Here is a 17,151-nt window from a genome sequence, read left to right on the forward strand (position 1 = left end):
AGTTTTCTTAGCGACGTGCTAGAAGTTGAGGTTTAAATTAATTTTAGTTTCTACTAACGGGGGGTGGGGAGGGGTGCTATCGGATAGTTCTAAACTATTACCAGGAACTTACATTAGTGCATTGTATTTCGTTAAGGCATTCTGGAGTTGGGTCGATCCTGGATGAGCAATTTGTTTTGAAATTAGAATAAAATGTACCTAACTGTAAGTATACTTGTGTCGTTCATTATAAATATTATAATACAGCCAAACCATGTGAAAAGTGCTTTTTTAAGTGATAAGTCTCCATTTACACTAGAATAGACAAAGTCAACGAAAGGATTTTTTTTTAATGCGACCTAAATCAATCTCCCAGCCTATTTACGTCCCACTGCTGGGCACAGGCCTCCTTTCAGAATGAGAGGGTTTAGGCCGTAATTCCAACGCGGGCCCAGTGCATATTGGAAACTTATTTACTTAGAACAATTAACATATTTTACATAGTAACAAAAAAAATATCTAACCTAGGATAACTTAACTAGTTTTAATGGCATTAACAATTTTAATAATAAGCAAGAAGTAGCACACGGGCATCTGTTGAATTTTCTCTCTGACTCTAGGGTCTTAGGGTTTAATCGAGAGTAAAGTAAATGGGCATTTACTGGCCAACGTGTTCCATCTTAGGCCACATCTTCGAAAAAAAACTCTCTCTTCTCTACTTCCCATTGAAAATCTCATGGTAAATTTCATGAAAACATTTCGAAAACGATGCGTTTGCGAAAAAGCCGTGGATGGCCGTAGTAACCTAGCGGTTTGGCATGGACTTTCAAGTAGAGGGTTTTAGGTTCGTTATTATTATTATTTAATTTGCAATGTTCGTTCGTACGCGAGTAAGTTACTATCAGCCAAATATATGGTCTACCACCCTAAAGTTGATAATCGTTTGCATGTCACAAAACAATAATGCCAGCAGGCCAATAGACCGTGTTTTTCAACTTGAAAGTTCGACTTTAGCGACATATCCATTTGATAAGAACTGGTTTAAAAATTGATAGACCACTTATTTGGCTGATGGTGCCTACATAATATGTATGTTTGCAAATTTTGTAAACAGAATTTCACCCACTTCTACTTAATGCTCTCAGCTTCTTGACATTCATAAGTGCTTGTTATACTAAATTGAATAAAGATATTTTGACTTTGACTTTGACTTTGAATTATTGGATAAACTTGAAAGTTGGTACACTTAGGTAGATTGAATGACAATGCACGTACAGTAAGCAAAAAAATTTTTTTACAAAAGTTTACAGTCACTAAATATTTACTCTGGCAATTAATTGTAAAAACAAAGCTTTAAAATGATCGTAAACGGTTTATTAGGATTTAACAGCGCTATACGCAGTCGTAATTTCCCGTAGATTTGGAAATTTCATAACTTTCTCGATGTTACAGGGGTCGTTAATATTTTATACCCACAGACGGTGTTGCTTCTCTTTGCTGAAGAATTTCAATTGATTCCTTAAATATCCTTAAATCGCGCGGAGCTTAATCAAAGAATACAAGTCAAAATCAAGTTTATTTTTAAATACATAATAAAAGGCAACTTGTGTACATATTGACTTTCTTCAGAAAATTTATTTAATATTCTGAGAAATGACTATTATTCGAACTGATAATTATGCAGTTATAATTATGCAAAAGTATCATTCGGCTAAAAAAATATATGTGATACCTGTTATGTGAAGTGTATTTCGGAGAATCGATATTATGCAAGATAAAGGGAACCCCCTCGCAACACATCCTCACACATTACTGGTGGAAAGGCTGCTTTACAATCGTTAGTTAGAGAGACTATTAAATTAGTGATTGTTATTGTTGTAAGCCGTGGCGACCTAGTGGTTGACCTATGGCCTCTCAAGCCATCTTACCTTACCACGCGATACCACGAGCTTTACGGTGAAAGCAAACATTATGGGGAAACCTGTACAAAGCACTGATATTAATAAGAACTTTTATATCTATAATATGCTATTGATTCTTCAATCATGATAATCTAAAGCAAAGACTCGTCTAGGTCTGGTAATACCCTAAACAAAAGCATTTTAACCAAATAGAAAAACAAGAAAAGCGGAAAGAAAACTTTGCGTAGTCGCCTTAACTCAGGGCTGCCAATATACGAGTACAAGACTCAAAAAAGTCTCTCACAACAATAGTCCATTGTACCGGCTGTCTGGCACTCACACATGCACAAACCCTCCCTTATCTACACATGGACATGTGTACATGCATATTTGTGCATTCTCAACTAACGAGTCGATATGCTGATGTGAACAGGCGAGCTTAAAAGACCTTTGAAAGTCCGAACCTAATACTCTATAGCGGACGCCAGTTCCAAAGGTATTTTCCTTTGCAATCTTCTGAAAGAGATTGCCAATTTTTGAACGTTTGAATTCGAATTCAAATAGAATGCGGGGAGTTTTCGTTTTTAATTTACTGTTGTGGCCAGCGGTAATTAAAGATATACAGATGCGGTTAGAATACTGGCTGGCAAGATACGATTGTTATTGTTTATGTTATTTTCTTTTTAGCAGTTCATTATGTGATAACAAACATTTAAAATAACGTTCTAAAATAAATAGAAATCAACATCACAAACATGTCAATTGAATAAATACAAAATGACTGATGGTATGTCGAGTTTCTCAAGTTTAATTATAATTTAGTGAAAACGCTTAAAGTAAACAGTAAGAATATCAAATAAAGCGCTGACTTACGAATTGAAATGTGGACTTTATTAAGCATAACGTCGGAGCGACTGGTATGGTAATGCGTCTCTTAATTTAATTTCGTGTAAGTAATTCTACTTCTCTTTGAATTACATGTTTTTACTGTCACTCTCGTGAACACGAATATAGGACCGTTTATATTAAATATAAGTCTTTACCCGCGACATCGCTCGCGTAAGCCATTAGCTTCGGTAGAAGAAATTGTATTCAGATATTTAAGTGAATCCATGAATAAATGTCTACCGTTTTATATTTAAAAATTGCCACATGTTGAAATTCTATAGTTGCCGCCTCAAAAATCCTGGCCATTTATAAATAAACCAGCCAGAACGTGCAACAAGTGTGACCACACACAAATTGGTCACACTCGATTCGCACCGCGATACCAAACAGAGAGAACTGTTTTTCACAAATAAAAGTATTTTTGGGAAGTTTATTTTTTCAGAGGTCTTGTTAGGGTTCCGCACCCAAAGGGTGCCAACGGAACCCTATTACTGAGACTCCGCTGTCTGTCTGTCTGTCTGTCTGTCTGTCTGTCCGTCCGTCTATCACAGGGCTCTATCTCTTGAGCCGTAATAGCCAGGCTTTTGAAATTTTCACAGATTATGTATTACTGTGGCCGATATAACAATAAATAGAGTTTAGCTCACAACACACAACACAACAATAAACACTAAAACAAAATAAAATAAACATATAAGGGGGGCTCCCATACAACAAACGTGATTTTTTTGCGGTTTTTTGCTCAATATGAATAACGGCTACAGGTAGACGCTTGAAATATTCACAGAATATTTAATTGTATAATCATTTTAAAAATAAATAATTCAATTCAAATAAAATCAATATTTAAGGGGGGCTCCCATACACCAAACTTGTTTTTTTTTTTTACTTTTTTGCTAATGTCTAATGTTGTATAGATAATTGTACGGAACCCTTCGTGCGCGAGTCCGACTCGCACTTGGCCTGTTTTTTTAACTAAATTGCAATCAGTGCTCCTGTAAAGTGAATAATAGATGTAAAAACGTCTTAGACTTACAGTCTGAAGAAGTAACTACTTAATAAACAAGTTAAGCACGGAAACAACCATTTGGTTTATTATAACTAAGTACAGTGAATTAATATCGAAGCGCGAATATACCTAAAGAGGGTGTTTCTTATCTTAAGGATCAAAAAGTAAGTGAGAATATTATTGTAAAGCTATCAATTCAATTACTAGTTAAGTTATTCAAATAACCCGACAGAATGTTAAAGTCAATTTTTAAATTCATAGCTTCGATTGGTAATTGCAAACATACTGGTAGGCTAATTTATCTCTCTTTTTTTTTAATAGTGACCTTTCTTTTTCTTTTAAATCTCTGGATAGGTCAGCGTGTGCCAGTATCAATGCGGCGAATTTCCACACGATTCGTTTTGAACACGATCGTCTGTTTTATTGGTGTGAAAAAAGTGTTGCGTTTTGTTTGACGTTAAAAAGGTGTCAATGGTTTTTTTTTTTTACTGTTGAATCTGTCGATTTATCAGTGACGCAAATCATTAATTATACGTTATGCCTATCCAATTTATTAAAAGTGTAAACAAACCGATTTTATCAAAATTCTTGTATAAACACCCACTGAATCGAATCAATAACACATTTATACATCTATAATTCGTGTCTTTTAACTAGATGTCTTATCACCTTTTTCACCAAGATTCACTTGATTTCAATATTTATTTTTCATTTATTTCTTGATTGAAACATGTGTATAATCTGTAGTAGCATAGACTAACGTAGAGATGGTATTTTTTTACATTTTTTAAAATCGATTAATGCGCGGATGAATAGAAATTTTTATTTACTTTCCTTAAAAATAAAAAATAGTTACTGCTTTTATAATTGAATAAACAGTCTTTGAAATTAAATCAAGTATTGTTAATAATAAAATAGACAAAAATACGTTGATCTATTCAATTAATTAATAATCGATTTTCTGAACAGATTAATTATTTTGCAATAGGTTCTAGGTTTTCACATCACTAAATGTCTATGGTCGGGTTAATGGCGTCTTTGTTTATGCTTTTCATAAATTGGATCGGAATACAATATAGTTCTGTCTTAATACTTGCCAAAACTTAGTAACCAGTGATTGAAAAATTAAATGTAAGTGCCAATTGTTCGGTAATTTAGTCGCCTATGGGGAAATAAGGTTTTATAACAGGGCAACGTTCCTAAAGTGAAGTCTTACAATAGACAAAAAATAAAAACAACCACTACACGATGCATAAAACATAGAACATAAAACGGTTATGGCCACAATGTAGGGCGTCATGAATAAAACATGCCAATGTCAATTTCAAGAAACTTTTACGGCTAAATTTACATGTTATCTAGAACAAAAAAGTTTTTGTTTCAATGCTTAGCAGCAGCCGCTGCTTGATTTTTTAAATGTTCCTGATGTATGTCTCAGTGTTCCCCTATATTTTTTTAAATATTCTTTTTTTGCTGGCAGTATTTTTTTTATTAGATATCTACTTAATTAATTTCAAGGATAATTGGGTGCGCTATCACACAAAATTTGAAGTTTCTAAGACAACCGGAATAAGCTATAGCTTTTTCGGTTACAACAATTTGTATAGAACAACGTTTTTGACGGACTTGTGTTTACTTCGAAGTTTGATTTTATACTACTTGAAATGGTAGTAGACCTTTCGTAGATTACCTTAGTATTTCATATTAATTTCAGCTTGATATCTCCACGCTTGCCTGAAAAAGCATCTTGACAGATGAACAACGTTTGACGTTTCTACTAGCTTTTATTTAACTTGAGCTGTTTATTGTTGTGGGGTCAAATTTTGCAAGTTCATATGAAAGTTCAAGTACAGCCAACAAAAATACAGTCAGCAAAAAAAGCTGGCATTAAAACTGAAAATTTAACACAAACTTATTTCCTTTTGAGCCACCGAACTGTAAAAACTTCATTCCTGCACGAACATGGAATTTATCTAAATGCCATTGTAAGACCACGATACCCACAACCTGAAGCAACAGAGGGGCTACTACGAAATTCGAAAATTGAAGTTCGTATCGTACCGTCCCTCTCACTCTCGTATTAAATAATATTAGAGTAAGCGGGACGGCAAGATTCGAATTTTGCACTTCCTAGTACAGGCCCTGTTGCGAAATTTCAGCACAATTTGGTAACATAAATATTGGAGCAGCGATAAAAACTGGCGGGAGATTTTATGCTTTGTACACGGAAATAATCCCGCCGTAAAACAGAGGGGCTAATACGAAATTAGAAAATCGAAGTTCGTGTCGTATCGTCCCTCTCACTCTCGTATTAAATCCCGTCCCGCTGATGCTAAAATTATTAAATACTTGAGTGAGACAACACGAACTTCGATTTTCTAATTTCGTAGTAGCCTCCCAGACTCGAGGAGTAATCCCAGTTATATTAAAAGTGTACTGTTAAGTCTTACGCGTACGCTATGTACGAGTATTTGCCATTAAAGATGGCGCAATTAGTAAGTAAGCTAAGGAGGTTCGCTTTCATTGATTATTCTGAGTGGCGACTTCGGAAAATTTTAACGCAACTTTTTTGTACCGGAGCTGCCCGAAGAAGGGTTATGTTTCTCGAGCGTATGTATGTACGTGTGTATGTATGTCGTTAAAATTTAGATATTTTACGTGGTTCCGTGGGAATGTTGCGATAATAACCTAACCAAGATAGAAAAGTTTAGAACCTCCGACATTATGTCATTACAAAGTTCAAAATCTCAAAAACGGCTTAACCAATTTTCATCATACATATAGGTAAGAACCGCCGTAAGGAAACACGCTTTCACGTAAAAAACCCGCATTGAAATTAGTCCATCCTTTGAGAGCTACGAAGTGACAGACAGACAGATAGACATTAGCGTCAAACTTATAACATCCCTCTTTTTGCGTCGGGGGTCAAAAAGTAGCCATAGGACATCGTGGGGTGTGGGTCGATGTCATCTAGGCCCTATAGGTACTCATCATCATCATCATCATTCCAGCCTATATACGTCCCACTGCAGGGCAGAGGCCTCCTCTCAGAACAAGAGGGCTTGGGCCATAAGTTCCCACGCGGGCCCAGTGCGGATTGGGAACTTCACACGCACCATTGAATTGCTTCGCAGGTTTGTGCAGGTTTCCTCACGATGTTTTCCTTCACCGCAAAGCTCGTGGTAAATTTCAAATGTAAAGGTACTACGAAGTGCAAAATTCGAACTTCGCATCTTGCCGCCCCACTGACGCTTATGTTATTAATACGAGAGTGAGAGGGACGATACGACACGAACTTCGATTTTTAAATTTCGTAGTAGCCTCCAGGTTGTGGCGTTAAGTAGTAACATACATACACACGCACGCACGCATTATATTAGTAAGCTGCGTACGGACAGCGCGTACATTGGTACGCGTAGTCGGTACGCGTGTGTTTACGCGTACATTGGATATTGGTACAGCTCCTGTACGGACCGCCACGAACCTAAACGCGAGCTGAATCGATCCATAGCGCTACGAGCTTACGAGTTGCAAGGCATTATCCGTTTTGCTGTTTAAATACTCTTATCGCGTACCAGAGCGAGCCCGTCCTCTTTCCTCACCATCACCGTCAGTTCATGCGGCACGCGTTCTCCAAGAGTGTACGCGTAGCTGCACAATACAATACAGTACAATAACTATTTATTGCACGCCAACACATAGCATGCAGTACAGAAAACAGAGGTAAATACGCAGAGACTGCACATACGGACATGGCGTTCGAGAACACGCGTAACAATGTACGCGCTGTCCGTACGCAGCTTTAGTTGTATTAGTCGCATGCCATCTAATTCACAGACAAAGCTGAAGGACGCACGAGCTTTCACCTTTTTCCGGATGAGCGGTAAATTAAATTTTGTTTCTAAATTGGCATCCCGAGGCACGTCGCTGCAGCAATGAATCGAGTTTAGCTGATAAAAACTCTATAAGTACCTATTTGCTCCGTTGGCGAGGGAAATGTAAAGCGGGAACGCGACGTGAGAACGGTATTGCGAGCGGCCGAAACGGTGAACCTTCGATACATTATTATATCAATTAGTAGCCTTTTTAGACGACCAGTGGTTAGAGAACTTGACTGCCAAGCTTGAGGCCTCGGGTTCGATCCCCGGTCGGGGCAGATATTTGTATGAAAACTATGTATGTTTGATCTCGAGTCTTAGGTATATCTATCTATTTAAGTATATTAATCCGTTGTCTAGGGCCCATACACAAGCTTTGCTTAGGTACTTTGAGATTAATTAAATTGGTGTCAAATATCCCGTGATATTTATTATTTATTTATTTATTATATTTACATGATAATGATGGTTGACACTCAATGGTTCATGTTTTGAGCAACTGTGTTATTCCAAAGATTTATCCAAACTATATTATCCCTTATTACCATATTATATCACTATAATATTTATTACTTACCTACTATATTATCTCCATGCCAAACTATATTAATTTCTGAGCTGGTTCGATAATCATATATGTAGATGGATTATTTGTCTATTTAGATTTTGAAGATAAATTAAAAATGATTGCCCCATGGCCATATTTCAGCTATTTTGCGAGAGTCACTAGTAATTAACTTGATATGTTGATAACTGAATAGATTCGCATATAAACGTTCAAGTTCGTCGACAACAATGTCATTATCAATACAAACAAACTGAATATAAATCAGTGCTATCTCATACAAACAGAAACAATAAATTAGCCTTGAACCGGCAATTATCGATCCACTCCTAAATCACTTAAAGATATTTTAATTAAACATCCTCAATATATCAGGGAGATAGCGCGAAATTAATTTCAACTTGATAATATATCACGGGTAGTATAGCTAGGGGTAGCGTAGGGTCATAGTAGAAGGTATGAATGTAGTAGTTACCTATTGTACCAATGTATTCCCGGTAGGTATTCGTTGAAAGAGTTCTATATTCTCTTCCTACCTGCCTAACTCTTCTTACTACCTATGTAGTCAACGGCCGTTATGAATATTAGTAAATCCTGACACATTGCAAAACTATGAAGTATCGAATATTAACAAAATGAATCATAGATAAAACTCAATGCTTACTTGTTGCGTGGGACAAAGTAGTAAGTATTGCATTTTTTTTCAATGGTTGACTACAATAATCAGGAACTTCATAGTTGTGCAATGTATCGGGATTGACTTCTTAGCGTTAATAATTCAGTCAGTTAGAATATGAGAAAGATATCTATCTAATACCTTTAAACGAACAATTCTTGTATATATATTTCGGGGATCTCGGAAACGGCTCCAACGATTTCGATGAAATTTGGTATGTAGGGGTTTCGGGGATGAAAAATCGATTTAGGCTTTAGCCCGAGCGGAGCTCGGTCGCCCAGGTACAAGCTAGTTAAAGTTCCAAGTGGCGTCACGCCGTGCGACACTTTTTAGCACGACGTGACATCGCGGGTCCCCACTTCCTAATTTTGACGCGTGTCATCTTGTATTTTTTTTGTTTGACAAAATAAAATAAAAGTCATCATCATAGAACGCCACAATGAACGACAACTCGCCACTTGCATTCACCAGTTGCCTGCAGCACCAATACTATTTATAGGATTTTTTTTTTACCCAGGTCTCTACCCAATTAAGCTTTACCTATTGCAATTAAAAGGCAATCCGATCCCCCATTATGCAATTTGTGCAACGTGGCAGACCATCTAGGCTAGTGCGTTCGGGCCTAGATATTTCAAGCCAGACGCTAGATTGCCTGCACCCCCACGCCGGGGGTAGGGGGCGTCTACCTCCTCCCCCCATCGGGTAGCGCTTAATTTCCGTAGCGTAATTTCGTAGATATTTGGCAGGTTTGATATGGTTTTAATGTTAATTTGGTAGATACGGGTTTTTAATTGTTAAGCCTCTAAAGTTTTATGAGGGGTGTAATATTCTTTTTGTATAGTCATCCAATTTGATTCCTAGACCATCGTGCAACCTTGTCATAGTAAATAATATTATGTGATATATAAAATTCTCGTGTCACAGTGTTTGTAACCAAACTCCTCCGAAACAGCTTGACCGATTTTTATTAAATTAAGCGCTCGGAAACTTCCTTCTTCCAAAAGCATACATTTTTGATGGTGAAAATAATTATTTCCTACTTATATAACCCGCCTTTACATTATCCTCCGGGAAGCACAAAGTCTTATGAATATCCAATGCAAGCATAGCCAGGCGGTTTAGTAGACGTGCCGTATGCATTATTTAGCATATGAGTAACCAAATATATATATGCGCGTCACACCAGCTAAGGGTCATTTCGCCTCAAATACTCGTAGTTTTAAATGTTTATCAGACAGGCATTTGTCTACGTTAAAAACAATACGGTATTCAATTGTCCTAATATGTTTTGTTGCTTATTCCACTGTGCCAAATTTCGCGCGTTTAAAACGGTTCCCGTTTCCAGTGTACCACATATGGCACACTTGGAAATGGTTCACCGTGGCCAATGTTCCACATTTAACACAATGAAGAAGGCATGTTAAGACACCTACACATATATTTTACGTGCAATTTGATCAGAAATAATGCACACCGGCTTACATATCACTTAATTTGACATTGAAAAATGCACTGACAAAGTTGTACGGCCCGTTATCATCATCACTCTGATCAAAAATAATCGACACTGGCTCTATACTACGAAGTGCAAAACTCGAACTTCGTATGTTGCCGTCCCGCTGACGCTTATGTCATTTAATACGCGAGTGAAAGGGACGGTGCGGTACGAACTTCGATTTTCGAGTTTCGTAGTAGCCCCTCCGTTTCTTGACCTACGTTCTCACTAGCTCCTAACCGCAACTACATATTATTATATTTCTCATATGGAAGAATGGAAGGAATGTACAGATCTAGTGATTAATGTTTTGTCGACGTATTTTGTCGCATAAGTTCGTATTTATTCTCAATCAGCTCGCTTCAGTAACCTTCAGTGAGCTAGTTGCGAAAGCATGATAAATACGCACTATTCCGAAAAAATACGATGACAAAAAACATTCACTACATGTACATCTTGGACGACGGTTGGTTACGGAACGTACAGTCACCAGCATTAATATCTGCCACAGCGGAGCGCGCAAAAATATCCGACACGTCCTTCCGGCCCTAGAAATAGAGTCGTATCAGATGTTTATGCACGCTTGTTGTGTCAGATATTGGTGCTGGTGACTGTACTAGTGGACACAGTCTAATACTTTTCGCTACAAAGAATATATGTATTTTTGTCTGACACATTGCTATTATGGTCATGGTATATCATATATAATACGGTGTAATGGGTAGAGACCTTTAAGAACCTACCGGGTTCATAGAATTTCAAATTTCATTCGAAGTAAGGATCAACGATTAAACGAAATGCGGGTCCAAAATCGTTGCACCAGCTATGCAGGAAAAAGCGGGCCCAAGTTTGCCGCCTCGCGACAAAGCGGGAACTTTTAATTACAAGCATTGTGAGAAAAAGTCGACGACAAAGAACCTTTTTTTTCTAATGAAACTTTCAGCGCCATTACTAAGCGGATAAGCTGTAAATTGTCTAGATTCCGAGTGTTGAAAAGCGAGGTTTTTAAACAGGTCATTGTGGTATTTTAAGGAGGTGATCTGTGTTCAGCGATGAATGTCTTTGATGATCATTATACGACTGCGGCAGGTTGATTTATTTAAAAATAGGCTTATAATATACAAGTTACAGACAGAATACAAAAAACATAACAAGCCAAATATCAACATTCAGGGTGTTGAGTCATGCAACTGCGTTCGTTGTGATGGCAGGTTGATGGTAGTATTGCAAACGGCATCCGGATACTACCACCGACTCACTTGCTTATAGTAATAAAAATTAAAGATTTATTTTGCAAATTGTTATGCTATTTAGACATTAGGCCTCCCCCATACATAAGTCCGCTACAGCTTTAATAAATATAATCACTAGCTTTTGCCCGCGGCTTCGCCCGCGTGGAAATCGGTTATCGCGCGCTATTCCCTCGGGAACTGTGCTGTTTTTGAGATAAAAAGTAGCCTATGTCACTCTCTGACCCATAAACTATCTCTATGCCAAAAATCGTGTCGATCCGTCGCTCCGTTTCGACGTGAAAGACGGACAAACATACACACATACTTTCGAATTTATAATATTAGTATGGATTTGGATGGTACAGTCGAATAAACTGAATTATGTACCAGGGTGAAAGTGAAACCTTTGTGCTACAATACAATACAATACAATAACTCTTTATTGCACACCAATACATAGTAAGTAGTACAGAAAACAGATATATATATATAGAGATTTTCTAAGGTAAGAAATAGGCGGCCTTATTGCTACTAATGTAATGTTGACGTCCCATGGATAAAATATAAAAGGCTCCACCCTGGAATATGAATAAGTCTATTCGACTCTACATACCATCAATAAAATACTAATTGTACAATATTTGTAGCGTTCTTTTAAACGTCTGTTTGACAGCTGTCATTCGGCTGTCACCCGCCATTTTTCTTTCTGTGCTATAACCATTGCCTTGTACTGTATTGGTTTTGAAATAAATCTAAAAAATATAAAAACAACAGTTTTTAATAAAATAAATACTACACACAAACAGCCGGTTGTACCTTATGAAATAGCAATCTAAAAAATTTAAATAAATCAGTTTAATTAAAATAGTTGTTTTACTAAGTTGTGACAAATTTGGTCCAAAGTAAAATATATGGATGAATCTAGCATTCAAGGAGCCTTCAAGGAGGTTATTCTGAAATACTATATTTTTCTCATTCTCTTCAGTTAACAGAGATAACAACATTGTTTGGTATTAAAAAATGGTTGAGTTATTAGTGTTACGTATGTAGCTAGTGCTACGCGCCCGGCCGTACTCGCTCTGTTTGCTCTGAAAACTGAGACGCCGCCCCGCATAAATTGCAGACTCACATAATTAAAAATCAACATTTACGTTCAATTCAATCTATCCAGACATCACATTATCTTTTATTTTTCTTCCATGATTTATATACATATTATTGTTCAATCAACTAGATAATCTATACATTACTTCGTTGTTCTTAATTTAAATAAACTATCTAGTTTCATCATCACGATGTTCCAGTGTATTCCAATTTTTTTTCTTCTTTCGTCCATTCGGACAGGCTAAGGTCCAGAACGATATAGTGCATTCCAAATATATTCACAAAAAAAACTTTTCTAAATTCAAAACCAAAGAGCAAAGTTTAAATTTGGAATCATTTTCAGATGAATTAAGGTACGCTATGATTTTTCATACGTCAAAAGCAATTCATTGTAATGCCTGTAATGGTGGCTATGGCGGCGACTCTCAGCGCACATTCTATTTATAACGACGGGGTTTTGTTTTTCTTTCCCTTTTTTTCCCCGCGCGGTCAAGGCTGCATCCAGCCAGACTGGCCAGCGAGAGTGACCGTTACATTATTTATGACGAATAGAAAACCAAACTGCACTCCAAATTTGAATTTTAAATGAAACCAGCATGGTTCCCGTTATATCGAAGGTATTATCGAGATCGCAACTTCTTATGGGCAGGCTTATGGGGAATAAGAAATGTAGCTTAACACTTTCGAAGAACAAACATTATTTCCAAGCGATAAAATACTAAACTTCTTACTTCAACAAATCTATTTGAAGCAAAAGAAACTAACAAAGCAATAAAAGCGAAATAATAGTTATGGAAATAGTCTTTCATTTTCCACGAAAGAAAACTCCGCGAAACTACCGACAATATGAATGAAACTATAATATTAGAAAAGTTTCGTCCGGGGAAATGAGAAAACGTTGTACGAACTCGTTCTTCTAATACACGTAGTTATAAACTTGTTCAATAAATATCGAGTGGTGGAAGACGGCTGTCTCGCTCGCGCACGCTGAAACTGCCCTCATTTAATTGCATATTCAGCTGTATAATGTTGCCCACGGCCACGTAGTCTATACGCCGTACACCCATCCGCCACATAACGGCATATATATTTATACGTTTCATATGAACTTCGGTGCAACACCAGCGTTGCACCGTACGCCCTTGAAATTAAAACAAAAATACGAATTTGCGACTGGCCACTTCACTGGACAGAAAAAAAGGAGATCACTATTCAAAATTCAGAAACGAACGTCTTGTTTTCGAAGCGTTCGGATACTCTCTCCCGTGGGGCGCGCATCGCTCCGTCTCGCTGCAGGATGCATCGAGCCGTCCGTCACTGCACAATCGATAGTAGAACCGATCTATTTGACTAATATACGGGACGGACTCATCAAATTGGATTCCTCAGACTTCAGACTCGATTATATCGACGCAATTTCGTTCGCCTGGCGTACCTATTATGCATGTGATGCGATACATAGTGCAGGCTTAGTACATAAGCAATTGTTATGATAATATGGCTGCAATAGACGTAGCAGCGATGAAATATTGGCCTGTTTTGCATAAGTACGATCTCGTAGCGACGCTACGCTGCGGAACTCGTGGCAACTTAATTGCTCATTAGCGGAAACGGTAAAGAAAACAAACTTACTGTGTGGAGTCAAAGATTAAAATGGATGCTGTTACCGGTTGAAAAGTTTTCCTGTTAGAATTAGAAGTGAACTGAGTCTGACGGCGAGAGTTTCACGCATTTTTGAAAATTAATTTACGTATTTAATTTTCACTATTACGATAGAGTAACATCGGTTTTTATAGTAAAAAGAATTAGAGTAAAAAGCTGACTAAATAACATAAAAAAGGTTTGGTTTTCAAAACCTGGAGGTACCAAATATGAGTGAAATACCTAAGATATATATTTAAATAGCTACTACCACTCAACATAAAAAAAAAACTTGTATTCACTCGCGCATTCTACGTGGTTAACTTATCAAGTTGCATCGTAGCTTTGTGCCTATTTTTGAGCACTTGATTAATCTGTCAAATTAATATCTTAATAATTATTTAAAGCCTTTTGAAGCAAATTTATTTCATGTAATGAAAATTGAATTGGCAAAGCTTTAAATTACAAGTTTATATAAAATTAATATAAACTCGTTTTACTTAACACATTTACTTATCGGCCGTTGCCATCTCGCGTCGCGTGCCGTTCGCCTATTTGCTAATAATTTCCTAACAACGGTGAATTTTAATAATGCCTCGTATTTTAATACCACTTAAATCGCCGAATAAGAATGAAATACTATTAAAAAGAGTAATTACATAGTTTGTTACGGTTTTAATGATGTTTTAGAAGTTTCGTTGCTTGGTACGGACTGGCTCAACCAAGTCACCTGTATTTTATATTAAATATCTTTGTCTGTTTGTAGTCGAGACATATAAAAGTTCTTTTGAATTTAATAATAGACTTAAATAACAATTAACTTCAATAATAACAAAAAAAAATTGCCGTCGAATTTATTAAATTTGTTTAATGCAATTTATCAAGCCGTAACTCAATGCAAACCATGCGCAATTATGCTAAAATGCTGATGAATTTAAAAATAAATTTTAACTTGTTCATAACTCTATCAAAACCCGTGTTTTAGCTATAAATATGGTAAAAATTATACACATTAAATTCAACAGGCTCAACTAATTGAAACGAACGCGCCGCTGAAAGCTGTTCGCAACTTTCCCAATAAGTATGCGTTAAACTCCTTAAATTCTTAAAAAAGGAGGGGTATTAAAAAACTTTTATTCTCAAACAATATTAAAAACTGTAAAGAACGAAAACAAATGTGTTTATACGCTACAAAATACTTGTAAGAAAACCTATTAAAGCTCTCACGGTAGCTCACAAATTTGTAATTTGTTTATCAAGCGTCTATACAATATGCGAGTATGATGGCGCGGGGCGCGGGCGGCGGGCGGTGGGGGCGCGCGCGGCGCGGCAGTCTTCGCTCACGTGCCACGCTGCCACAACGCACTTACGTAATATCGATTCAACTGCAACTATCGATCGCTCGATGCAAATCACTCCTTGCCGCGCAAAGTTTTGAACAAAGTTTCCGAACGAGTGCTGTGATTTTTTAAAAGTGAGACTTGAGACTCGAAAATTTTACCTTGGATTTTCCGCCATCAGCTGTGAGGTTTGTTTTTTTTTTTGTATTTTTGGGACCGGTTGGTACTAAATCGCGTCTAGGCGAGTGAAAAGGTCAATACTCCGCAAGGCACGCAATGAATCGATGGATGTAGAGCGTTGCACGTGCTGCACTCGGCTGACTGACTGACTGACGTGCGCGCTGCAGTGCACTCGAGAAATTAAAAAGTTTCATTCTTTAACGTGTGGCTGTCCGAATGCGACCATAGCCTCGACTTATCATTTAAAAAAGTATATTAAAACTTTTTGGCATTGATTGTGTCATATCAATTGCATCATTGTTTGGTTTTGCACATTGATAAGCATAATCTGAATTGCAGTGCTTGTTCATCGAATGATTACTCTGCCTATAATCTCGTACCTACTAGTAATAGTAATAGAAAATGTAGTTATGTATTATATTAATTTCCTACATTTTCTATACTCTACTTCAATAATACATACATATACATTTATCATACTCATAGTATACGTAAGCTAAGACACAACACACTAAAAGACAGAAAGAGACACAAAAAGAACGAAACATCAAATTTACTAGAACGAAAGGTAAAATGCATATCAAACTTACTTAAAAAAATATTTCATTTCTGATTCACTCTATTTCTTATCTCTGGCAAGTTTACACAGATAGGCGGACCATAGATAAAGCTTATCTGTTCTCGTTTATCATTCGATTTTATTTTTAAGAACGGTTACGTTCGAATTTTGAGTAACCTTGGTTGGAGTTGCCAGTTATTAACGAGGCCTTGAGTGTGTTTTCTGTGCAATAAGGAAACTGTTTTGATGGTTTCTCGAACGTACACTTCCTGGTTTGTTTTATAAAGAAGATATTTATACAGAAGAACTGTGCTTAACTTACCATAATTTGACTGTCAGTCAACAATACTTATTGTAAGACGTAATTTAATTACATTTACACAGTATATTTATAAGCTCACGATTATAATACATCATTTTTCATATAAGTTAATTGTGACTTAAGTACTTACACTGTATATATGTATTACATAACTGTCGGTTCCCTTTTTCACTGTCATCTCTGTCCTATGATAACTAGTTACCCACTACCCACCCGAATTCAGTTTATAAAGTCTTGTTCATTTGACGATAGAGACGATAGAACATAACAAATAATTGTAGCTACATACCGACTTTATGACCCTCGATTCTAATAAAACAAATCTTTGAATTTCAGCCAGTTCCTGAGTTTCAAATCATAATCAAACTTCGAACACACGGTT

The 17,151-nt window shown here is 36.8% G+C and overlaps 1 protein-coding gene across 4 annotated transcripts in view; it reads left to right on the top strand.

Annotated features, from left to right (window-relative positions):
• Positions 1-17,151, top strand: part of Tet (Ten-Eleven Translocation (TET) family protein) — a 139,594-nt gene that overhangs the window by 74,960 nt on the left and 47,483 nt on the right. The window lies entirely within an intron of this gene.

This window comes from Choristoneura fumiferana, chromosome 12 (assembly GCF_025370935.1).
Source record: "Choristoneura fumiferana chromosome 12, NRCan_CFum_1, whole genome shotgun sequence".
Taxonomy (NCBI): Eukaryota; Metazoa; Arthropoda; class Insecta; order Lepidoptera; family Tortricidae; genus Choristoneura; species Choristoneura fumiferana.